Here is a 27,117-nt window from a genome sequence, read left to right as displayed (position 1 = left end):
GAAGCGAGAATCTGCGGCGACCTCACGAAGAGGCGCGGCAGAATCGCGCTCCTTCAAGAGGCGCAGCGATTCTTTGCGTCCTTTCTCGACGGTTACTTACTGGAAATCCGCAAAAACAGGTTTTAACAGGGGGTTTTAGAAATTGATTTTAACGGTATTTTCGACATAGACCTTACAATTGATGATACGAAAAGTAAAGTACAATAAATAAATAAGGATTATACACCCTCAGACTTACATGTTGACGAAACGAGAAGGACTAAGATATCGATTAGTGAATGCTCGACGCGAATGCAAAGAGAGTGCCCTCGTAAGAGGAAAACAATTGATTAATTAAGTTGATTATTGGTGTAGTTGGTCAAATTGGTCGGTCATGCAACGGAGAGGCTGGTACCCGGAAAGATCCGAGCTTACGTGGTCGAAAGTTCAAGTACGTAGGCGCCAATAAGTAATAACAAAGTCTAGAATGCAAAGGGAGAAGAGAAGGGCGGACACTCGCGTGAGAAATATGAGGAGCGAAGGCTCCTATTTATACTAATCACGTGAAGGAATTAGGGTTTCGGAGACTCTTTGGAAGTGAATCTCGGAAAGATATGAAAAAGATACGTAGAACATGCAGAAAAGGGCCTGGGAAGAGGCGCAGCAGCCACTGCGTCTCTTGGAAGAGGCGCAGCGCCTGCTGCGTCTATTCCCAGGAGGTTTCCTCCTGCTGAAGAAAGATTTCCGCGTTTGAGTTATGGTAGGACGGAAATAATTCGAATATCCTTAATATCTTATATGAATATTACGGGATATTATTTGCCAAAAGATAAAATTTGTAAAATATGGAATAGAAATATCCGGAACATTCCGAAATATTCGACTCGGATTTAACGATTATCGGAAATGGAGACGGTTTTTGACCCGGACTCCGAATGTACTCTAATTACTGCCAAAACGACCGTATCGGTACGTAGATGACATCTAAGAGGTAGACATTGATATTTGAGTAATCACTTGACGATAATCTTACGAACTGTCACAAATCGTTCCGCGTACCAAACATGCGGCCCAATCATCACCGGGTGGTTTGCGGGAGGTGCAGAAATGAGGTATCTACAAATACCAAGTTGCAAGCCCATCCAAAGCCTTGAAGCAAATGGACAATCACGGAAAAGGTGTTCCAATGTTTCAACATGATCACAAGATGTACAAAATAAACAAGAGTAATTCCAGTCAAGACCTCGCTTCATAGCTTCTCTTCCAATTGGAAGAGTGTTTGTCAATATCTTCCATAAAAACATTCACCATTTCCCCGAAATAGGCAAATTCCACAATCGTTTTTTTGCAAAAGAGAGTAATAGATGGGTCCAAACGGTTCTTATCAGCTGTGGTGGCTTTAAGGTTCCATAAATTTGCATAAGCCAAAACATACCCAGACTTAAATGAGTAGCAGCCCGTCATGGAAGGATTCCAAAAAATGCTATCACAGGAATCCTTCAAATGAATAGCAGTGGACAAAATCTAGGGCATTGCAGCATCACCACAAAGGGACCTGACTAAGCGAGCATCCCAATTCCCTAATTCATTTTGCAATTGACAAACACGTAAAGATGGTTTATTACTCAAGTCATCCTCCGTAACTGAAAGTACATATGCAAGAGAACGACCATGCACCCACTTGTCATTCCAGATATTCAAGAGTGAAGGAAAACCCACATGCTAAGATAAATGAGGACGAAGTAAATCAATGTCCCAAAGGATACCACGACACCCCCAAGAATCGAGTCCCTCCGGCGATTAGTAGCAGAAAGAACATTGTCAATAGATATCTTGTACTTAGGACCCAACATACGCCCTATAAGACTATAAGGATATTGAATAATTTGCCATCCAACTTTTGCTAAGAGACTTTGAATAAGACAACCCATCCTCCGAATTCTCAAACCACCACACGATTTTGGAGCACTAAGAAATAAATTACTACACCAATGAAGACCAAAACCATTCCTTGATCATTTCCACAAAAATTGCGAAAGTAAAGAATCAATCTTTAGATTCACACTTACCGACATTTTAAATACCGATAGAGAAAAAATAGATAGTGAAGAAAGAACATAAGCAATAAGATTTAATCTTCCCGGCAGTGATAAGTAATTATTATTCCAACTCATAATTCTTTTGCGAACCTTGTCGATAAGAAGTGCAAAAATCTCTTTTTTACTATAGCCAAAATCCGTTGGTAGACCCAAGTACTTACCCATACCGTTATTACCAGAAACCTTTAAAATCTTGAGGCAGAAACTAGTATTCCGAAGAGTATTATTGGAGCTAAAAACTATAGCAGATTTATCTTCATTAATTCGTTGGCCAAAAGCATTGCAATAGATATCAATAACCTTTTTCAAAGCCTTACAAAACCTTGGTTTTGCATATGTAAAAAATATTGAGTCATCCGCAAAAAGTAGATGTGAAATCGGTGGGCTTCCATTGCAGATTTTAAATCCTTTCAAGAGTTTTATCTCCTCCGCATGCAACAATAACTGAGAGAGAACCTCCGTACAAAGGGCAAATAAGTATGGTGACATAGGATCACCCTGTCTGATACCTGACTTCGATCTAAAGGTTGCCCCAGTAGAACCATTAACCATCACTTGATAAGAAACAGACGAGACACGGTTCATAATTAAACGGTGAGCTTATTGAGAACAAAAGAATTATATAGTTAAAGTTAAATGTGGTGATTGTTCCGGGCGTAGATTCCGGAGCAGTATTGTTTACCACGTAAGCTTGGTGAATGGATGTCCTTCCTTGCTTTGACTCTTCCTTTCGGTCTCTCCTGAAACGATGAACAAACTGAGGGCTCGGCTTTGCACCGAGCGTACTCACTCCGACGCTCAAGTCAGTAAACTTAAAGGGATTAAGTTGTGTGTTACTTGACAAAGTATATTGTAGAGAGATAAGGGAGTTTATACCAGATGAATAGTGAGTTTTAGGTTAGATTGTGGATCCTTTCCTCAATGAGGGTTGAGGAGTATTTATAGACTTTCACCTTTTGTCACGTAGTGGCCAAGTGGCCAAGTGGCTAGCAGGTGGAAAGACCGTTCTACCCTCGGCCGATGGACCCATGGCAGGCCGGCCGAGGGGTCTTGGATGTGAGTACGCGGATGTGTGTCCCGGCTGGCTAGTTGCCTGGCCGAGACCCAGATGACAGGCCGACAAGCTGCGTCGGCTAGACTGTCCAAGGTGTTGACTTGCTTTGGATATCTTTGACCTTGCTCAATATGTTGACTCAGTCAGCGGGTGCAGAATATGCCCCATCAATTTGCCCCTAGCGTAGTCTATGTCGTGGTATGGACCTTCGATGAGTGTTGAGCGTATTCTGCGCAAGTAAAAATTTCTGCCCCGGCTTCTTCTACCTCGGCTTGGTTCTGCTTAGGCCGTACCGTATCCCCCCTCCACATGGATGTGTAAAGGGCATCAAATGTGGAAAAGATAAGGGCGCTGGCCGAGACCGAGGTTGTGAGTGCCGTGTGCTTTTGATTGCCCCCAGCCGGTGCTGCCAAGCTTGGTTGAATCAGCGGGCCGTTTGGCGAGTAGATACCAAGGAGCGTGTTGAAGAAGTTTTGTAACTGTTTGTCGATTGACATTCCATGGCTGCATGCTTGACACGTGGCTCGGTGTTGATTGGTTGACGCTTCATGGGCTTTGCCCTGATTGGTCGGATTGAGTGGGCTTTGCCCTATAAATAGGGCAGTTAGCCCCTGAATTTGGCCTTCCAAATTCATTCTCTCAAAAAATTTTCTTCTTTTCGCTTAGTTTTCTTTGACGAAACTTCTCTCTAGTCTTTGAAGCGTTACTCGGCGTAACACTCTTCCCAAGGTAAACAAACAAATTTTCCAACTTTTAATTGTTAAGTTTTTGTTGTGAACATGTCTTCTGCTGATGCCGGACCTAGTAATCCTGCGCCGGGGGGTTCCTCGTCGCGTCTTGACGAAGAGGAGGCACTAGCCGCCATCCCGATAAGGTCCGGGGGTCCTAGGTCTCCTTCTCCTGAGGTTGACGATCAGTATTTGGAGGATTTCTCGGATGATGATGATGATGTTGATGATGATGTTGATGATGACGGTGATGATGAGGAAAGGACTCATTCCGATGAGAGGCCGCATCTCTTGGATCACGGCGAAGCCTGTAAGATCAGTCCTGATCGTGCTTGGACCAACAAGTTCGCCAGTTGTTCTGGTTCTGATTTTTTCGAACATCATTTCTCCTTCGGCAGGGAGTATAGGATTGTTATCCCCAAGGAGGGTCAAGCGGTCTGTTGCCCTCCCAAGGGCTGTATCGGCGTATACATCAAACACCTGGAGTATGGGCTCCGGTTTCCTCTGAATGGATACGTTGCGGCCATCATTAAAGCCATGAATGTCGCCGTGGCTCAGCTGCATCCGTTGGCCATTCGGACTATAGTTGGCTTTGTGTGGCTCTGTCTCTTTAAAAAGGAGGCCCCAACGGTTAACTTATTCCGCCGGCTTCATCACCTTCGGCCGTCAGCCCCTGGTGGCGTGGGGTGGTACAGCGTGCAGACAGAGCCGGGTTACGTCTCCGTCTCTAAGCTTACTTCCTGCAAGGACTGGAAGGCGCGATGGGTGTACGTCGAGGTTCCGGAGGATTATCCACTGTCGCGGTCCTTTGAGCACCGTGTTAATTTGCGGTGTGAGAGTCGGGGGGAGCGTGAGAAATATGTCTCCCGGAGTAAGCTTAAGATGGATGCCATCAAGGTCCATCTTAATGAGGACGAAAAACGGGCAATGAAGCTATTTGAGGCTGAGAAGAATGGGATGCCGAAGGGATGGATGCCCCGACGCGGATCATTCTTCGGGATGAATCGCTCTGCCACGTCGGCCTCATACCGCCCTCGAACAGGGGTGAGTGGGGTCGGTGTGAGGCCCATCTCTGCTTTTAATGCTTCTGTTTTTGAATTTTGATTTGTTTCTTTTACTTAACTCTTGCTTCGTTTCCTTTGCAGACCGTTTTGGCCCGGATCTGTCTGAGGATACCCTTAAGAGGTTGGGACTCGGCAAGGACGGAAAAGTTGTTGATATGCATCCTAAGGCCGAGACACGTGATCGCAGACCGGCGCCAAACGACCTCATGGATCAGCAGCTGAAGGCATTGGATGTAACGGCGGCCCAGGCGAAGGTTGCCAGTAAAGTGCCGCGTCGAACGCGAAAAGCAACGTCTTCGGCGGCGACGGCGTCAACTTCAATCGTTCCTCCAATCCCTGCAGTCCAAAAGGAGACGGTGGAGGTCGTCGATATTACCGATGAGGAGGTCACCGTTGCGAAGGGTCCTCCTCCATCAAAGAAGAGAAAAGAACCGATGCCTGCTACCACCGTCACCGAGGCAGGGGAAAAGAAGGACTCCGCCGACCCTTCATTTAAGAAGGTCCAGACTGGTACGGATCTAACCCATGGCTCGGATTTAGGTGGTTCTTTAGGCATTCCTGATGACAGGCTCTCCGGTATGTCAATGAATGTTGACATGGATGCTTTGTCCGCATTTTTTGTAGATCAACCGCCGCCATCTACCGGTCCCTCTGAACGGCTTATTGAGAAACTACCTGCGCAGACGGGCGATAAAGATGCCGCCATCATCTCCTCCTCCCCGAAGCCTTCCCCCGCCCAGATTAGGAAGATGCTGGCGAAGTGGGCTGATATGGCCGGTGCTCATATTATGGAGCAAGAAAAGATCATGGCCGAAGTTGCCCCACACCTTGAGCGACTCAGGCTTGAGCTCGCTGCTGCGAAGAAGGAAACCGAGAGGGCCAAGGTCGAGGCTGAAAAGGCGGTCCTTGCCGAGCGAAAACTTAGGGAGGACGCTGAAAAGGCGGTCCTTGCTGAGAGAGCTAAGGTTGAGGCCGCGGAGGCTGATGCCGCTAAGCGGCTGGAGGAGCGTGACCACCTCCAGGCTGTCGTCGACTTCACTGTCAAGAAGAGGGACGAATGGAAGTCCCCGTTTAGGGCCCGAGCGAAGGTGCTTGAACACGAGGGCTATCATCACCCGAGAGGGAGTTGGACATTGAGACGCTCCAAAGCGTCATCCTCCCTAACATGTACGCCCAATACCGGGACCTGGCCGAAGAAGCCGCCAGGGAAGTGATCGGAGAGCTCTTTCCTGAAGGCTCCTTCCCGTGGCAGAGATTTGACGAGTTGTTTGATGACAAGCTTGATGCTAAGGCGAAGGCCGCGGAGGAGAAGGCTGCGGAGGAGGCAAGGGTGAAGAAGGAGGAAGAGGAGGCCGCAGAGAAAGCGGCCCATGCTGAAAAGGCGAAGGCGGCCAAGGAGGAGGCTGAGAGGGCAAGGGCAACTGAGGCTGAAGCTGCCAAGACAGCTTCTGGGTCGCCTACCAAAGATGATGTTTGCGACGTCGCCGGTGGCGCAGCAAAGCAACAGCATAGGGAGACGGGCGGTCGTCACCGGGTTCACCGGCATCTCGGATAGATTCGGCTGTCGGGGCCAATTATTAAGCCTTTCCTCCCTGCCATCTTTTGGCACTTCATGTCTTATGTCTGTACCCTTTTGCTGTTCCTTCTTTTTTGTAAACTTTGGTAGGTAGTGTTTAGGCTATCCCTATGGGGACGGACGTCGACTTCTTCCTTGTAACCTGTAAACATTTTTAATAAGAGTTTGTTTACTTTGCCTCTGGCTTGGCCGAGGTCTTTTTCTCATTTTTGTTTAAGTTGTCTTCTTACGTTATTAATTGAGCGCTTCTTTTCTGTTTCTACCTTCGGCTTTGCCGGGGCAGTTAGAATGCGTATCTCAACTGTGCTTAACGTTTTTAAACATGTCGGCTTGTCGGTTGCCTCCTCCACCGCCCGAGGCGGTCAGATTTGTGTTTCCCAACCGCCGCTGCTTCCCGGCCCTGGCCGAGGGAATCGGGGTTACGACGCGACAGCGTTCGTATCTATAGACGATATTGATCGCGTCCTCATTCACGCTCGGTCTTAATTTGCCGAGGTGTCAGATTTGCGTCTCAACTGTACTTATACGTTCTTAAGCTCGGTCTTAATTAGCCGAGGGCAAGTCGTGGTTCCCTCGTTTCTTCCCGGCTTTGGCCGGGGCAACTGAGTTAACGTTTTGATTAATTGTATATATGTTAGCATTTTGGCTCGTTCCCCCGTCACTCCCGGTTAGCGGCCGAGGTGATCGAGGTTTTGGCGCTGTCTGCTGTGTACATATGTCTTCTTTTGTAGGACTATGGGAGGGACACTCCATTTTGATGGAAAACTTGGAACACTCTTTATTAGAAATAATCATGCGTTGGGGTGCCCACAACGGTCTCGGACACCTCCGCCGCTATATGAAGTATTTTCTGAGGTTGTCTGTGTTCCAGTGGCTCATTAGAGGCACTCCCTCCATGTCGGTTAGCCGGTATGTACCCGGCCTCATTTCCTCAACCACTTTGTAGGGTCCTTCCCAGTTGGCCGTCATTTTGCCATGGATGTTTCCTTTGTTGGTGGCGGCTGACTTTCTTAGGACTAGATCTCCTACTTTTAAGTCCCTTTTGTGGACCCTTCGGTTGTATGCTCTTCTCATTCTGTTTTGGTAAACGGCCAAGTTGAGCCGTGCCGTATCTCGACTTTCTTCAACCAGGTCTAGGGAGGCTTTCAGGCCTTCCTCATTTTGGACTAGGTTAAAGGTTTGCGTTCTGAATGTCGGCACCGTTGCTTCAATTGGCAGGACGGCCTCAGACCCATAGACAAGGTGGAATGGACTGTATCCCGTTGCTTCTTTCTCCGTGGTTCGTAGTGACCATAGGACGCCGGGTAGTTCATCAGCCCATCTTCCCTTTAGATCTTCAACCTTCTTTTTCAATCCGTTCAAAATTGTCTTGTTAGTTTTGCCTCCGCCCGTTACTCGAGGGTGGCGGACGGAGGAGTATGCGAACTTGATACCGAGCTCTTCTAGCCAGTTCATCACCAAGTCACTCCAAAATTCTCGGCCGTGGTCAAATACCATGACTTGGGGTAACCCAAAACGAGTTATGATGTTCTCCTAGATTACCTTTCTCACGGCCGCCGTGGTCTTGGCGTGCATCTTTGCGACGGCCGACCCATTTGGTGAAGTAGTCAACGGCGACAATTAGGTACTTTCTTCCTCCGAGGCCGTCGGAAATGGCCCCATAAATCCATCCCCCATTGTGCAAATGGTAACGGATCGAGTACCTTGCCGCAGTCTCGGGAAGGTGCATGTATCACCGGAGCATGCATCTGACAGTTCTTGCACTTTTTGGTCTTAATTCTGGAATCTTCCAGCATGGTAGGCCAGAAGTAGCCGGCTCGGAGAGCTTTGTGGGCTAGCGTTCTTGCCCCCATGTGGTGTCCGCAGATGCCTACGTGAATCTCTGTCAGGATGAGCTCCGCGTCGGCTGGGCCGACACATTTCAAAAGTGGTCTTATCACAGACCTTCTGTATAGTTCTCCTTCGAACACCAGGTACCTTGCGGCGATCCTTTTTATCTTCTGGGAGAGACTGCGGTTCTCCGGCAACTCTTTTGTAAGTTTATATTTCTTTATCGGAGTCATCCACGTCGTCTCGGCTTCTATGTTGCCCACCATGCCAACGGTCTCAGTGATGCTTTTAGCATTCCTGATATCCACCAAAGACGGTTCGACCGACATTCTTGATGGTTGAACTGGCAAGTTTTGAGAGAGCGTCGGCTCGGTTGTTCTCGGACCTGGGGATGCATTGGATTTGGAAAGATTTCAATTTTTCTGTGTCAGCTTTTACCTTTTCCAGGTATCTCACCATCCCGTCGTCTCGAGCCTCAAACTCTCCTCTGACTTGGTTAGTAACCAATAGTGAGTCCGTCTTCAACACAATGTGTTACGCCCCCATTTGCTCTAGCTAACTCGACTTCGGTTATCACCGCCTCGTATTCGGATTCGTTGTTTGAGGCCGAGAAGGTAAACTTCAAGGTGTACTCAAATTCATCCCCGTTTGGGCTGATGATAAGGATGCCGGCTCCTGAGCTGTTCGTCGTGGAGGACCCGTCAGTGTATACCTCCCATACACCGGGGTGTGATTCTTCTTGGTATGTGCACTCGGCAAGGAAGTCTGCATGTGCTTGCCCCTTTATCGAGGGCCTCGGCCTGTATTGAATGCCGAAGCCGGATAGCTCTACTGCCCATTTGATGAGCCTGCCGGATTGTTCAAATTTTTCCAATGCTTTCTCCAATGGCTGGTCGGTTAAGACCGTTACGGGATGTGCGTCGAAGTAAGGTTTTAGTTTCCTTGCGGCAACGACGACAGCAAAGGCTGCTTTTTCAATCAGTGGGTAATTTCTTTCGGCGGGCAACAGTGTATGGCTGATGAAGTAGCTTGGGTGCTGCTGCTTGTTTTCTTCTCTGACGATTACGGCACTGACCGTGGCCGAGGTAACTGCTAAGTATAGATATAGAGTTTCCCCAGTCGGTGCGGACAGGGTCGGGAGAGTTTGTAGATGAGCTTTCAGTTGCCTGAAAGCTGTGCTCTGTTCCTCCCCCCATCAAAAGTCTTTATTCCCCTTCAACACTTTGAAGAATGGGGTGCTCTTGTCGGCTGACCGAGAGATAAAGCGGGCAAGAGCCACCATCCTCCCGGTCAGCATCATAACCTCTTTGCGATTCCTCGGCTCCGTGGTCTAGAATTGCTTTGATTTTCTCGGATTGGCATCAATTCCCCCGGCGCCACAAGCACGCCGAGGAACTTGCCGGCCCGGACACCGAAGTTGCATTTCATTGGGTTAAGTTTCATCTTGTATTTCCTTAGTGAACAAAATGTTTCGCTCAAGTCGGCCAGGTGCTCGCCGTCAGACTTGCTCTTTACAATAGCATCGTCGACGTAAGCCTCGATATTTCGCCCTTTTTTGTCTTGAAACACTTTGTCTACCAGCCTAGTGTAAGTTGCGCCAGCGTTTTTCAAACCGAACGACATCATTTTGTACATGTATGTGCCGTGTATGGTGATGAATGCACACTTAGGCATGTCTTCTTCGGCCATGAATACCTGATGGTACCCAGAAAAGGCGTCGAGCAGGCTCAGCATAGTGTAGCCTGCCGTTGCGTCTATTAAGCTATCTATTCGAGGCAAGGGATAGCAATCTTTAGGGCATGCCAATTGTTCCAGGTGTAGATTCCGGAGCAGTATTGTTTACCACGTAAGCTTGGTGAATGGATGTCCTTCCTTGCTTTGACTCTTCCTTTCGGTCTCTCCTGAAACGAACAAACTGAGGGCTCGGTTTTGTACCGAGCGTACTCACTCCGACGCTCAAGTCAGTAAACTTAAAGGGATTAAGTTGCGTGTTACTTGACAAAGTATATTGTAGAGAGATAAGGGAGTTTATACCAGATGAATAGTGAGTTTTAGGTTAGATTGTGGATCCTTTCCTCAATGAGGGTTGAGGAGTATTTATAGACTTTCACCTTTTGTCACGTAGTGGCCAAGTGGCCAAGTGGCTAGCAGGTGGAAAGACCGTTCTACCCTCGGCCGATGGACCCATGGCAGGCCGGCCGAGGGGTCTTGGATGTGAGTACGCGGATGTGTGTCCCGGCTGGCTAGTTGCCTGGCCGAGACCCAGGTGACAGGCCGACAAGCTGCGTCGGCTAGACTGTCCAAGGTGTTGACTTGCTTTGGATATCTTTGACCTTGCTCAATATGTTGACTCGGTCAGCGGGTGCAGAATATGCCCCATCAGTGATAATAATACAAATTACTTTCAAAACCATGTCACTATTAGACGATGTAGAAATGGAATTAAACAGTTTATTAATAAGGATGGTGGCTGGTGCTTGTATTTCACACCAAGAACTTATTAAAGAAGAACAAGTTTAATATCACATTTACAGAGAATCCAAAGTGTTATTTTGATACGTAAATAATTTTTTTTCTTCTATTATTGGAATAATTTCAAAGGAAGATAATAGTTGTCTTACTGGTAACATACTAACATTAGTAAAGAAGAAATCAAACAAACGGTTTTGAGTTAGGTGATAATACCAACATCATTAGAATATATTTAAATGGGGTCCTGATTTTCGCAGTACACATTATACTCAACGCAGTACACTGTTAACAATTTTACCCTTTCCATTTCCTCTTCCATTTTCTCTCACTTCTCTCTCTAATGTTTTCTCTCTAATGTTAAAATATCAATTCATGTCAAAATTTTCTCAATTTTAAAATCTCAAATCCCATTTTCCCTCCCGTATCAATTCATATCAATTCATCTCGAAATTTACGATAGCGTGTATAGGGTAGATGCCATTCGTCGGCCGCCGCTTGGTCGCGGCCAGTAATGGTGCGTTAGGAGAGGGAGATGCGCCGGTGGTGATGACGTGGTGGTGGCGGTGTGTCGGTGGTGGTGGCGTAGGTGTGGTGATGATGCGGCTGTGGTGATGGCAGGTGTTGCCGGCGGTGAATGGCCGACGGTTAGTGTTCGGCCGTTGATGTACTACACTGATACAATTTTGTTTGTTTGTTGCAGTAGTACACTAGTACCACGCCTGTACTACATTGAGTATTTTTTTTATTGTTTTTAGTTTGTAATTTACAAGTAATAATCGTATTATGTGTTTATACGGCGTCATTATTAACAATTAATTACCTATTCGTCACTTGAATAATCGATTATAATTGAAGAATTTTAATCTGGTTGAAGATGGAGGCTTTCAATAGCAGAGAGAAGGGGAGAGAATTAGGTTTGAATGTTATTTAAGTAAGGGCAAAAAAATGGAAAGTTTCGTGCAAAAAGTACTATATTGAGTAAAAAAACGTACTGCGAAAATAAATTACGTTTAAATGCCGCTACAATTTCATATCCAAATACACAATTTCCTTTTTACACATTTATCGATGTATAAATTGTAACGTAAATATCTTAATTTTATATTATAAAAATATATAAAAGTTTGATATTTTTATTGTACTTACAAATAAGAATCAAATAAGATCAGCATAAGAAAATACGACTATATTTTCACTTTATATAGTATGGAACGTCGAAGAATCTCTTCGTTTGTAAATACTAAACAGTGTAAAAAAAATGAATGAAGTGTTTGGATATGAATGGAGGGAGTACAAAATTCCTAATAATAATGATAAAAGAAAATTGTGTAAATCACATTAGATAGATAATATGTTGCAAGATAAAAATGATCACATACAAAATGGAATAAGAAAGTGGGATAGATAATGCTTCTTGTAGTTGTTTCGGAAATAACCTTTATAATGACTTATACACCTCGTTTTTGTTAGCATCAAATGACATATCTATATGGTGGTACAACCAGGGGCGGACGCAGAAATTTCTTACAAGGGGGACACTGGGCACCCAACAAAAAATTTCAATGCATTTTCAAAAAAAAAAATTAAAAAATATATTTTCAATTTTTTTCGCTTAAACTAATGTTGTACGGAGTATATGTAAAAATATAAAAAGAATTGATTCGGGATAATTTTTCTAATATGATTGATAATATTTTATTTTAAATTTTAAATAAATGTATTTTATAGTTAATGAAAAATAAGATCTTTCATTAAAAGATATACGGAGTAGTACATTCTAGTGCTAATATAAGCAATAAACCTTTACCAACTGGGCCACATTGTCTTGGTGCATATATAGTATCCGGCCAAACAGCCAAATTGGTAAAAAAAGTGGAGGGTATTCGCCGGATTGGTAAAAAAACTATGGTTTATGACGAATTGGTGAAAACAATGTGGAATTGTGACAAATTGGCCAAAAAAAGTAATAACCATGTTTTGTTTACTATTCTTATAGCTAAATTTGACCAAACTACCCTTGCCCAAATTAATGACCCAATTAAAAACACTAATCGAAATCTTGGCAAATATGGCAATTTGAGACATCTCAGTTCCGATATAATCCAAACTATCATTGCCAAATTAATGACCCAACTAAGGACGAGTCACTTCGAGTCGGGTCGATTTCGGGTTTGCAAGAATTCAAGTCTTGTCATTTGAATTTGGGTCATTTTGGGGTCAGTCATTATCAAGTTATTTATGAATAATAATCAGTTTATAACAATAAGCATCTGGGTTGATTATATTGGGCCGGACAACTCGGGTTTTGGATCATTTTTACCGGGTCTAAGTACGAGTCATTTCTGTCAAAATCAATTATTTGGCTATGCGTCAATTGAATAAAAGCCATTTTGGATTTCATCATTTTTGTGGTCAATTTATAACTTAAAAGGATGGGAGAATGGAGAAGTATCTGATTTCGATCGAGTTTAAATAAGGTTGGATTATTTCAAATTTGGGATCATAATTGAGTTGTTAAGGACGAGTCTCGGATCAATTTATTTTTAATCGGACTACTTGTGTAAGGGTAGTTTTGTCAAATCTATTTGGAATAATGAAAAATTAAGCAAAATGTAACTTTTATGGCCAATTCGTCACAATTCTTCATTTTTTTTAACCAATTCATCACAAGTCATAGTTTTTTTTACCAATTTGGCGAATACCCTACACTTTTTTTACCAATTTGGTTGTTTGGCCTATAGTATCCTAATAAAAATTTATTTCTAAACTTTCATGGTGGGCACGTGCCCACCCGAAGCCCTCCCTAGATGCGCCCCTGGGTACAACGATTTTACATTAAACAAGTTCAATAGAATTATTATGCAAATATCTTTACAAGAATTCTTATGATGTACATAACAAGCAACATAAATACATATTTCGTAACAAATAAAATTTACATAAAGAAATGAAGAACTTGAATCGAAAATGAATAAGATTAGCCCGTGCTATGTGTATCCTCAAGGCATTCGGTAAATAAACTAATCCAACTGGAAATTATAGCAAAGTCGAAACAAAAAGAATAAAAGAAGACGGTAGCTTATTAACTTGTGAAAAGATTTCTAAATAAATCTTATAAGAATGTCGCAATTTGTACTCGTACATTTTTTCCAAAATGTATTTTCTCCGTCCTTACCCTCTTTGTCCGGCTTTATGAACAATTTTATTCATCGAGTGTAGAGCATAGACAAAAATCCTAAATTTGATCATACCCCTTTTGGGTATAGGCCTCTCCATATAAGTTGCACCACTTGAACAACATTTAAAAACTCCATTTTTAGAGAAGGCCATAGAGGAAACATCACAAACCTTTGCATCCATCTCGATATTTATCGACGATGACGAAAACAACAATTAGTACCTGGTGAACTGTGTTGGTGATTTAAGAGTAATTACCGGTTTTCATTTTGCGTAATTAAGGTTGGTTCGTTAGTGGGTAATTTCTGAATAATAAATTGCAAGTTCGGGAAAATACGGAGAGTATACTTGCATAATTATTTACGGAATTACGGTTTAGCATTCGGACGAATGACTATGACGCGGGAAACGGAACTTAATTCCGTGTCTACACTGAATTAATTTCAAGGGAAATTAATTCAACGTATCCCTGGTTGTGAAGAGTTGCAACTCTTCACAATAACTTCCCCTCCCTTCCCTGTATTCTCTCTATATATACAAAGAGGAAGAGAAGAAGAAAAACATAGAAAATTCTTCTGACATCAACAACGTTTAACAAACTGCACACAATATTTCTATATTACGTCTCTGATCTTTGAGTGCCATAGACAGAGGGGACCGTCTTATCTCAGTAGAAAAATTCGGTACAACCCAGGCACAAGAATAAGGGTCGAATTATTCTATTAGGAAAGCAAGAGTCGATTCGGTCCGTATTTGTTTTGTCAAATTTATTGTTCGTCAAAATCAATCCCTAACAATCTAATAGAATAGTTATCCGAAATCAGTCAAGATGACGAACAGTAAGGAGATGACAATGAAGGTTAACAAATTGGAAAAATTTGAAGGTGTTGATTTCAGAAGATGGCAGAAGAAGATGCACTTCCTATTGACGACTCTGAAAGTGGTATATGTTTTAAGTACTCCACCTTACAAGTGGATGACGACGATCAGATCGTGGAGGATTTAAGGAAGAGAAGTAAATGGGATAATGACGACTATATTTGCCGTGGACACATTCTGAATGGTATGTCTGATTCTCTGTTTGATATTTATCAGAATTTAGAAAGTGCAAAAGAATTATGGGATCAGTTGGAGTCTAAGTATATTGATGAAGATGCATCGAGTAAGAAGTTTCTGGTCGGTAATTTTATGAATTACAAGATGTCTGATGCTAGGCCAGTGATGGAGCAATTTAATGAATTGTTGCGTATATTGGGACAATTCGCCCAACATGACATGGAGATGCCTGAAACCATCTCGGTTTCTAGTATTATTGACAAACTTCCGACACAATGGAAGGACTTTAAGCACACACTAAAGCATAAGAAAGAAGAAATGTCGTTAACAGATCTTGGTAAAAGCTTGCGCATAGAGGAGTCCATAAGGGCTCAAGAATCAAAAAAACCAAGGATGCCAGAAAAACTATGTCCATCAATATGATGGATATTGGTGAAGGCTCTAATTACGACAAGAAAGGAAAGAAACGCCCATACAATGGAAAGGACAAAACCGATAATCCGGATAAAAAGTCCAAAACAGGATGTTGGATTTGTGGCAAAACTGGTCATCTGAAAAGGGACTGTAAGTTTGCAAAGAAAGGGTTAGATCAAAAGGGAAAGATGAAAATTGGACAAGGGTCTAAGGACCAAGGTCCTCCAAAACAAGGTAATGATCTTGTATGTGATTTCAATTTAGATGGAAATTATGTATCATGGATTCCTAATGCATTTTTTATGCAGGATGATGACCTTTCGTGGTGGATTGACTCGGGAGCCACCAAACACGTTTGCAAAGACCGTGGATGGTTCACCAAGTATGTACCCGCTAAAGATGGGACCATAATTTACATGGGGAACGAGTCAACCGCTGAAATTCAAGGATGTGGCGATGTTAATTTATGTCTTAGTTCTGGTAAAGTAGTGTGTTTGAAGAATGTTTTACATGTTCCTAGTATAAGGAAAAACTTGGTTTCTAGTGGTCAATTGTCTAGATGTGGATACAAACAAGTGATCGAGTCTGATCGTTATGTTTTATCTAAGTGCGGTGTATTTATTGGTTTCGGATACTTATGTAATGGTATGTTTATGCTAAACATTAATAATGATAACATGAATAAAATCAATAATGTTATGGTTTGTTCCGAAACTCATTTATCTTCATTGTGGCATGCTCGTTTAGGACATGTTCATTATAAACGAGTATATTTAATGTCTAAAAACGATCTTATTCCTCCTCTTGATACAAGCACAAAGAATTGTAATTTTTGTATGTTGAACAAAATTACGAGGCAACCTTTTGCGGGAGTAAAACGATCTTCTACTCTTTTAGAATTAATTCATAGTGATTTATGTGACTATCATTCTACTCCATCTTTAGGAAATAAGAAATATTTAGTAACATTCATTGATGATTGTACTCGTTTTTGTTATATTTTCTTGTTACATTCTAAAGATGAGGCAATGAGTAAGTTTATTCTTTTTAAGAATGAAGTAGAGTTACAAAATTCTTCTTTCATTAAGAAGTTACTGAACGGATAGGGAGGTGAATACTATGATCCTACCTATTTCGGTTCATGTGGAATAATACATGAGAAAACCGCTCCGTATACACCACAGCAAAATGGTATAGCGGAAAGGAAAAACAGAACTCTTAAAGAAATGGTTAACACCATGTTGTCTTACTCAGGTCTAAGTGACGGATTTTGGGGGGAAGCCATGTTGACGGCTGGCTATTTATTAAATAGGGTCCCAAATAAACAAAACAAAATCACCCCGTATGAATTATGGTATGGAAAGAGACCAAACTTGAGTTATCTTCGAGTTTGGGGATGTCGAGCAATTGTTAGACTACCCGCACCCAAAATTAAAACATTGGGAGAAAGAGGCATTGACTGCATTTTTATTGGATATGCTGAGCATTCCAAGGCTTATCGATTCTATGTAATAGAACCAAACGATGCAGTGTCGGTTCATACCGTTATAGAATCTAGAGATGCCCTTTTTGATGAAACACGTTTTTCGTCTATTTCTAGACCAAGTTTGATGACTCCAGCTAATGTCGAAGTACAAAATAACGACATTGTTCAACCAAATCAGGTTGTAGAACCTCAAGACAATGCCCCTGAAATTCGTAGAGGTAAAAGAATAAGGAAAAAGAAATCTTTTGGACCCGATTTCCAAACATATTTGGTTGAAGGTTCAAGAGATGAAATAGGATCTCAATATGCTTATTGTTACAATATTGATGAGGATCCTAGAACATTTGATGAGGCTATGAAGTCTCGTGATGTTTCCTTTTGGAAAGAAGCCATAAATGATGAAATGGATTCAATCTTGGGAAACAACACTTGGGTTTTAACTGATCTCCCTCGTGGTTGTAAACCTTTGGGTTGTAAATGGATTTTCAAACGGAAAATGAAAGTGGATGGTACAATTGACAAATACAAAGCTCGATTAGTCATCCAAGGCTTTAGGCAAAAAGAAGGTATTGATTATTTTGATACTTATGCGCCTGTGGCTCGAATCTCCACTATTCGATTGTTAATAGCCATAGCTGCCATTAACAATCTAGTGATCCATCAAATGGATGTAAAGACAAAGATTCTTGAATGGAGATTTAGAGGAAGAAATTTACATGAAACAACCAGAAGGTTTTATTATGCCAGGAAATGAGCATAAGGTTTGCAAACTAGTGAAATCATTGTATGGACTTAAACAAGCTCCTAAACAATGGCATCATAAATTTGATGAGACAATTCTGTCTAATGGGTTTAAATTAAATCAATCAGACAAATGTGTGTATAGCAAGTTTGATGATGCTTATAATGGCGTGATCATATGTCTATATGTGGATGATATGTTAATATTTGGTACAAACCAAAGCCAAGTTGATCTTTGCAAAGAATTTTTATCATCCAAGTTTGCAATGAAAGATATGGGAGAAGCTGATGTGATTCTTGGAATAAAAATAAAGCGTAGTGACAAAGGAATTTCTTTAACACAAACTCATTACATTGAGAAAGTTTTAAAGAAATTCAATTGTGAAAATAGCATTCCAGCTAGTACTCCTATGATTCATGGTTTAAAACTCGAACCTAATAAGGGAGAACCTGTTTCACAACTCGAATATTCTCGAGTGATTGGTTGTCTGATGTATGCCATGACATGCACCAGACCGGATATAGCTCTTGCGGTAGGAAAACTAAGTAGATACACGAAGAGCCCTAGTAGTCTTCATTGGCAAGCTATTAATCGTGTATTGAGATATCTTAAAGCTACCAAGAACTATGGACTAACATATGTGGGATATCCTTCGGTATTAGAAGGATATACAGATGCTAGTTGGATAAACAACGTTGAAGATCACTCTTCAACGAGTGGTTGGGTGTTTCTGCTTGGTGGAGGAGCCATTTCGTGGGCTTCGAAGAAGCAAACCTGTATTTCTACCTCAACCATGGAATCGGAATTTATTGCCTTGGCATCAGCTGGAAAAGAGGCGGAATGGCTAAGGAATTTGATATATGAAATTCCATTATGGCCAAAACCTATATCACCCATGGTTATAAATTGTGATAGTTCTGCTACTATGGCTAAAGCTTATAGTCAAATTTATAATGGCAAATCACGACATTTGGGTGTTAGACATAGCTTGATTCGTGAGCTGATAGAAACTGGGGTTATTACAGTTTTGTTTGTGAGATCTCAAAAGAATTTAGCTGATCATTTGACCAAAGCATTAGCTAAGGACTTGATTGACAAGTCGGTTGAAGGGATGGGTCTAAAACTCGTATAAATCCTTAGCAATAGGATACCCAATTCCCCTCTAATACAACGTTAGAGGTTTGAATTCAATGTGGAAGGCCTATTGTTATGAGATTGGAGCACACAAACTTAAATCCCAAGGTGTGTGCTTAGTCTTGCAAGTTGTGAGGATGAAGTTTATCTTCTTAATTGATCTTTTGAAAAAGTGTTTTTGCAGGGACACGATGAAAAGAATCAACCTATGTGAACATGAAGTCTTAAGCCGCTTCAAAGGAGTTTGGGTTTGGCTCCTCAAATGTTCATGAATAGATAAGGGACACTAGGCTTGTAATTAAGTGTCGGCTAATGTAATTTTAGAAGTAAAATAGTTTATGTGTGAGTTATCTTCATGTATTCAAAATGTGTAGGAGGGTTCAATGCTTAGTCACACCCCGATACTCGAATATTTGGAATGTGTAATTTCACTAAGTGGAAATTCAATCTTCGTGACATTTTCATTTATGCATAAATTGGTATGTTTGTTAGCTTATTTAATCTTGAATTACGCTTAAATGGGGGAGGATTGTTGGTGATTTAAGAGTAATTACCGGTTTTCATTTTGCGTAATTAAGGTTGGTTCGTTAGTGGGTAATTTCTGAATAATAAATTGCAAGTTCGGGAAAATACGGAGAGTATACTTGCATAATTATTTACGGAATTACGGTTTAGCATTCGGACGAATGACTATGACGCGGGAAACGGAACTTAATTCCGTGTCTACACTGAATTAATTTCAAGGGAAATTAATTCAACGTATCCCTGGTTGTGAAGAGTTGCAACTCTTCACAATAACTTCCCCTCCCTTCCCTGTATTCTCTCTATATATACAAAGAGGAAGAGAAGAAGAAAAACATAGAAAATTCTTCTGACATCAACAACGTTTAACAAACTGCACACAATATTTCTATATTACGTCTCTGATCTTTGAGTGCCATAGACAGAGGGGACCGTCTTATCTCAGTAGAAAAATTCGGTACAACCCAGGCACAAGAATAAGGGTCGAATTATTCTATTAGGAAAGCAAGAGTCGATTCGGTCCGTATTTGTTTTGTCAAATTTATTGTTCGTCAAAATCAATCCCTAACAAACTGAATGTACCCGGGTTGTATCACTTGAGAAAATGTTTGTCAAAGCACAAATACTATGAGAAGTATGGATTTTTGAATGATGTATTTGCCACAATGGTACGTGTATATATATGTCGAAAAGATTGTTCAAAATTGGTGGTATGTTGGGGAGAAAAAAGACAATGCCAGCTTCATGTATTCTTTTGGACAAGTCGTTGCTCAGTCATTGTTCTTCATTTGCTCTCCTAATTGACTAGAATTGCGACTGCTATGCACTTTCCATTTTGATAATTAATACCGTACTATTTTTTATCATTTTGTAAGTGTTATTTTTACTTAAATATAGAAATAATCCGCAGTGCAACTAGTTATTTAAAAACCATTACCTCCTGGCAGAACAAATAAACAGACAAAAGAGAGAGCGACACGAAAAGGCCGAGAATCAAAGGATAAACGGGTAAAAAGAAAACAAGATGCACCTCTCTGCATCTCCGGTCCATTGATAACTAAGGGTTCCGATCCATTGATGAACCAAGGGTCTAGTATCTGGCCCATATTTTATTATGTTTTAAGCTCTATTCTTTTTGTCTTAATTCCAGTTTTCATTCAGTTTACTTACAAATTACCAAGGAATATATATATATATATATATATATATTGCACAAAATTTTTGTTTAAGATAAACTAGGTGAAATTTCGCGTGCGCAGCACGCGATATCGAACGTTATTTCTTTGCGGTTGTTTATACTGTAGTTATACTAAATGGTCAAAATATTTACAATTTTATTTTATTTATATATAATTAAGCATACATAAAACATATATGGGATATACTGTACAATTATTGCATTGCTTATACCTTATTAACATTATGGATTTGATACAGTGGTATTTTTAGATTCTTAGTAGTCTGCTGAAATTGAAAGAAGTTCAACTTCAGGTGCTACTATTTTACTAAAGCATACATAAAACATATATGGGATATATTATACAATTATTGTATCCCTTATACCTTATTAACAATATAGATTTTATACAGCCATATTTTTTCGATTCTCAGTCGTTATCTGAAATTGAAAGAAGTTCAAGTTCAGGTGCTAGCGCCTCTCCGGTGACCGAGTAGTATGCATTCTTCAACGTATTGTAGTTATGCTTAACCAGTTGCAGTTCATAGTAATTAAAATCCAAGACATCTAACTTATACAAATCCTGCAGAAATTTGATAGCTTTTCTCGCACAGTTTTGCTGAGATGGGCCTAAAAGTTTCGAAGGTGATCCGATAATTTTTAACACTTGTGAAGGCGCACCAAGGCCTTTTATTAAAACGTATGCTCTTTGTTCGTCTTCAGTTATTGCGTGAATACCAAATTCCGCAGTAGGCAAATTAAGTTGCTTTAGTATTTCATTTAACATAATCTTTATGTTAACTTCAACCGGACGACGCTGTATTTCCGATGAATCTGAAAAAAAAATACCATAATAAAATTAGTGTAATTTAATATAAGATTTAATCAGTGTTATATATTGAACATAAACGTGAAGATGTATGAGATAAATAGTAACGAAGTAAAACTAATTTAGAAAGTATAGACGAAAAATAGTACCCATTACGATATGTCTTGCTATGCTTATTGATTTTTAATTGGCAATCTGATGATTTGTATTTATAGAGAAATTTAAGTGCATGCGAAATTAGCTGGTGCGTGAATTCGATTGCCATTTGGAATGCACGTGTCTGTTTATTGTTCTTTCATAAAATGACATGTTAAACAAACGTAATTTTTGGATAACTTCTGTTTTTGTTTCTATGGAAACTGGATTTATATGAGTATGCAATATTAAGTATACGTTATTTTGTTTGTCACTTGTACTGTACGCTATTGTTTATTATTAAGCAGGTGGATTGATAGTAGCGTTCTGTTGTGGTTACATATAACCCGAAGATCTGTGGATAAAATTTATGCTAACTGTTACCGAATCACGACTCGGATCAAATATATACTATTATGACTCATTTGCCAAATCTGTAAAACGCAAACATTGTTGAAGCGTATTTTGCATATTAGATAACTTTCACCCAAAAAATATTAAATACATTTGGTAAAATCTATTGTAAAATTAAAAATTGAAGGAAAAGAAATAACATCTTATTTAAAAGGTTATTTATTTACATAGTTATTTTTTGAACGGGAAAAAAAAGGGAAATTATTTATAATACAATGGATTTAAAAAAAAAATTTACGGTTTTTTTTATTTTACAAACGGAAAGTAAACAGTCTGCCCTTGAGAAAAAGAAACCATAAAATGTTTACAACAACATTTTTTGGAACTACACATTTGCTTCTGTAATTTGTTGGGGACTGAAACGCACATGTCCGACTGTACCGGATTTCTTGTACGAAACCATCTTTATAACAAAGTCTTGGTCCTTTGTTCTAGTAAGAGTTTCATCAATTACTGAACGTCGATCCTAAAATGATAAGATAGTAGTAGAATAATGTTAGACTGAAAAAAATAGTAATTTGTTTTCATATTTTAGGTAAATAAAAAAATAAGAAAAGGCAAAAAACCTCCATCGATAAAGCTGTAAGTTGGTTGACAGTCCTCTTTAGAATAACTTCGGCTAACGAATCATACAAAGTTATGCGGGTGTCGCCTGTGTCGTCGGTGAAAATGATTCGTAGAGCACATCTATTATAAATCAAGATAAAAATTGTTAGATTTCCTATATAAATGTAGAGTGTCGTTGTAGTTAAGTTATTTACTGAGTTTTCACTTACGTCGACTTAGAAATGCCATCGTGTGGTGTCTGCCAAGCTTCACATCTGAACTGCTCACCGCTTTCGACTGTAGTAGAACTTCTACACGTATTGCAGGAGTTGTATATAAAATTATCGGGATTTGTGATAGATGTCATCTTTCCTTTCACCAGTATAGTTTTGTTAACCTACAAATTTATTGTTAAAAAAATTTAAACATATGGTAAAGACAAAATGTGACAAATTATATAGTCGAACATATTTACGTAAAGGATTACCTCTTGATTTGCAAGGGAGCTAATAGGCACAAGCGTTTCAGAGCTTTCTTCTGACGCACTTGGCTGTGTTGAACTTTCTCCGAAAACGTTTGCTTGAAAATTACGACGAACCTGTTGAATTGCTTCTATGTTGTTTGTTGCCCTATATTTATGATACATTTTTGTTATTTTAAATCCGAACTACAAATGTATTAAAAAAAAAAATTACCAGATGCGTAAATCTTCTGCGGCTGCGTCAGTGCTGTTTAATCTTAGAGTGGAAAATTTAGTAGTACCCCAAGATCCGCCTGCGTATATAAAAGGTTATCATATGTTTTTATAAAATTTATTTTTCTTACATATTATGTATATATACCTCTATATGGGGAAGCCCTAACACGGGTAATATGAATAACGGGTAGTGATTCTATTGTGCGTGCAACTTTTTCAACAGGTTCAAGAGCAAGATTACGCCACGCAGTTACCATGACTGGTCTCATGCTGCATAAATAGTTTATTTAAATATATATTTATCTATAAAATACATTTTAAAAAAGATAAAAAATACAGTTTTTTGAAATTTTTTCTTACACTTGATCAACGATTATAATATCTCTTGCTTCGTATTCATTGCCGGTTAATGTACTTGAACCTTGTCTTAGGGGTCGAACATAAATTGCAACACCTAATAAATCTGAACAAAGGAAATAAATAATTAATAAACGAATTGATTATAAAATGGAAAAGGTATTTAATTAAGGTAAGTGTAGAAATATATACCCATTCTGTCATTGCGTTCGAGATTTTCATTTGCAGAATTCACTGGTACCCAATATGTTCTTCTAATTTCTGTAGGACCTAGGTCAATTATATGCAAACCTGCTCTTAATTGAATTTGGTAAATTTGATTGCCAAATCTATATTGTTCAGGAATCAATTTGACAAAAGGATTTTTAATTTCATATTCGTGGCCTTCGTGTAAAATATCTTTAAAATCACCAATATCTTCCTGAAATATTACAGCAGTCATTTCTGTTCCCTGTTTCACAATTATAGATAGAAAATAAGTATTTATAAATATATTTTTTCGTAAATGTACTTTTTTAGTAATGTGATACCTCTCTATCGGTAAACATCAAATTTTGAAGTGTCTCATCTCCACGATATGATTTCTTTGATGCAAGTAGGGTCTCAAGTTTTACAATAATAGTAAAATTCTTCGTACGATCTGTTACTGAGGCAAGAGGTATTCTTGGGGGAGTCATTGTATTCTGCAAAGTATGACTATTAAAGTAACAGATGAATTATATCTTACAATTTTTTACAAAAAAAATATAGAAGTAGCTAATGAGAACATAAACATTACTCAATTCCTTATTTTTCGGGACATATGATTGGGTGAGGAAGTACTGTAAAAATGACAATAGATTAATAACGACATTTATTTTAGATTTCGATAACTGCTATCGTATGTCTATTGCGAACATTTAATAAAAATCCTGATAGATAAATATTTTAGATATATGTTTTTAGCACCAAATTTTTGTTGTAGACTTAATAGTACGATAAGCTTTATTTATGTATGTACAAGCGATGTTAATTTGTACTATTGAAATTAAAAATAAGTTGGTGATAACAGTAATTTTTTTATAATATTTATTAAGAATAGCGTATATTGAAATAATAATTTACGTAACAATGCATAAATGTTCAAAAAAAAATATATTAACCAATAAGATTTATATATATATTAACATCATATTACAAACAATGAATAATAATGTTGGCATACGTATTTAGTCTAATCTTGCATTATTTAGTACTTCATAACATACAATATTTCTAGTACGTCTCCAACTATCAGTTAAAGTACAATGCGGCAGGATGGCAACCGTGATGTCTGAGCTCTGTTTTGCTCTGGAAAGGGCTACATATAGTTGACCGTGTGAGAACACAGGACGAGGTAGATATATGCCTACTCTATTAAGTGTTTGTCCCTGCGATTTATTAATAGTCATCGCAAAACTTAATTTAATAGGAAATTGTTTTCTTATGAAGTGAAAAGGAAACTTATCGGTAGGAGATGGTTGCAGTGGAATTCTCGGTATGAAAACTCTTTGTCCCTTGTGATGTCCCACAACGATTTCAGCATCTATAACATTTTTGGCGAAAGCTCTGCAAATAAGTTGTGTGCCATTACAGAGACCAGCAGCAGGATCTAAGTTTCTTAACAAAATAATAGGACTGTTTCTTTTAAGAACCAATTCATGTGGTGGAAGACCGCTAGGCTGTAATGTATTAAGAAATTCTGTCGGATACTGTTCCGTTGCAACATCTGCGGCCTCATCGAAGCTTCTGTAGGTAAATGCTTCGCCCTGTTGTCGAGAAACTAATATAGAATTTATTGCTCGTGTATCATCATTTTTTGGAGTCAGTATTGCTCTTCCAGTCATCAACGATGGATTTGCAGTAATAAGATGTATATCCGGATAAACTTCAGCAATTAGCCGATCAATTAGCACATTTTCTTCTGTTTCAGATATAACAATCGGCCTTGGTAATTTGATATCCTTGCCATTTTCGTAAGGAGGAGAACCATCACCGACGCGTAGAACGAAGTCGCTAAAAGCAGGATCACGCATAGCTCGCATATTTACAGTTAAATGTAATTTTTCAAGTTTTGGCCACAATGGAGACATAACAAAACTTGAATTCAGCGCCTCTTGTAATGTACTTTTAGGTATAACAGGTAAAACTTGGCGGAAATCTCCTCCAAATACCACTATTTTACCACCGAACAACAGGTTGTTTGAACAAACGTCACGCAGCATGCTTTCAAAGTATTCAATTGATTGTCGTTTGGCCATGGGGGCTTCATCCCAAATGATTAACTTACATGCACGGATGAGTTCTGCCAAAGAACTTTGTTTAGAGATCTGAGAACGCTGGTTTTGGTCTATATCAAGAGGAATCTTGAATCGATAGTTTGCAGTTCTACCACCTGCGAGATTAGCAGCTGCAATACCAGAACTTGCAACAGCAACACAAATAATTCCTTTAATTCTCAGATTTGCAAGGAGTGTTGCATACAAAAAAGTTTTTCCTGTGCCTCCTGGTCCATCTAAGAAGAAACAACCTCTTGCATTTTCTGTAACGCGTCTATAAATTATTTCATAAGCATGCCGTTGTTCATCGTTTAACATGTTTACAGCTTGTATGTCTTCAGAACTTACTGGAATATTAAGCTGTTCCTCAATTTCTTTCGTCTTTGAATGGCATAAATAAACGTTATCGAGTTTGAGATTGCCAAAATCAAAGTTATTGAAACTCTTGCCCATTGATTCAAGTATGCAATAAATATTTGCAAGAGTAAGCTGTAATACCTTATGTTGTTGAGCAGGAAAATTGTATGCGTAGTCCTCTGATAGCGAAGCGTAGTATTTATCCCACAACAATCTAGGATTTTTGGGTTCACAGTAAATGAGCAAAGTTGCAAATAATCTGCGAAACGCTGATGGCATCTGATATCTAACAGCCTCCTCTAAGCAATGTTCAATACAGTTGTCTGCTTCAAGCAAACCATGCTTATACGCAGACTCTCTAAAAGAACCACAAAGGACACCATTTACTGAACGGAGATCTTCAAAAGACCGGGGCCCACGAATGTTTGAGAGCAGAAGACGTAAGTAATATCGTTCTCCTTCAGAAGGATTTGCATAAACCAAGCGGCCTAAGGCAAATCCTCTTTCTCGCCGACTCCAAAATTTGTCCCTTCTTTTGTTATGCCAAACATAAAATTCTGGAAGCTGATTATATAACAATGTTTGAGAAAAAGTATCATTTTGGTTTTGCTCAAAAAAGGCTGTTAACATGGTTCTTTTACGAACGTCGTCTTCCAAAACGTTCCCGAGGTTTTCCCAAGGATGAAAACTCACAATTTGCATGTTTGGTAAGTGTACTTGTAAAGGAACGACGTTGGGATGTATCTCATTCATGTGGAATCCAAAAATCCTCCATGCTGCCTCTGGTGGTGATATCCATCGAGCAGACTGGTAGGCTGTGATCTCATCAAAAGATAACTGTTCTCTAGGATCAGTTACAGCAAATGATACGCGATCGTGTCCCTTGTATACGTACTTGTACATATACTTTACTGCTTTAATTGTTGAACATATCTCCACGTTTAGATGGCAGTCGTATTTCGCTAACAAATACGG

The sequence above is a fragment of the Silene latifolia genome, unplaced genomic scaffold (genome assembly GCF_048544455.1).
Source record: "Silene latifolia isolate original U9 population unplaced genomic scaffold, ASM4854445v1 scaffold_20.1, whole genome shotgun sequence".
Classification (NCBI taxonomy): domain Eukaryota; kingdom Viridiplantae; phylum Streptophyta; class Magnoliopsida; order Caryophyllales; family Caryophyllaceae; genus Silene; species Silene latifolia.
The sequence above is the reverse complement of the archived record's forward strand: the minus strand, read 5'-3'. Positions refer to the sequence as shown.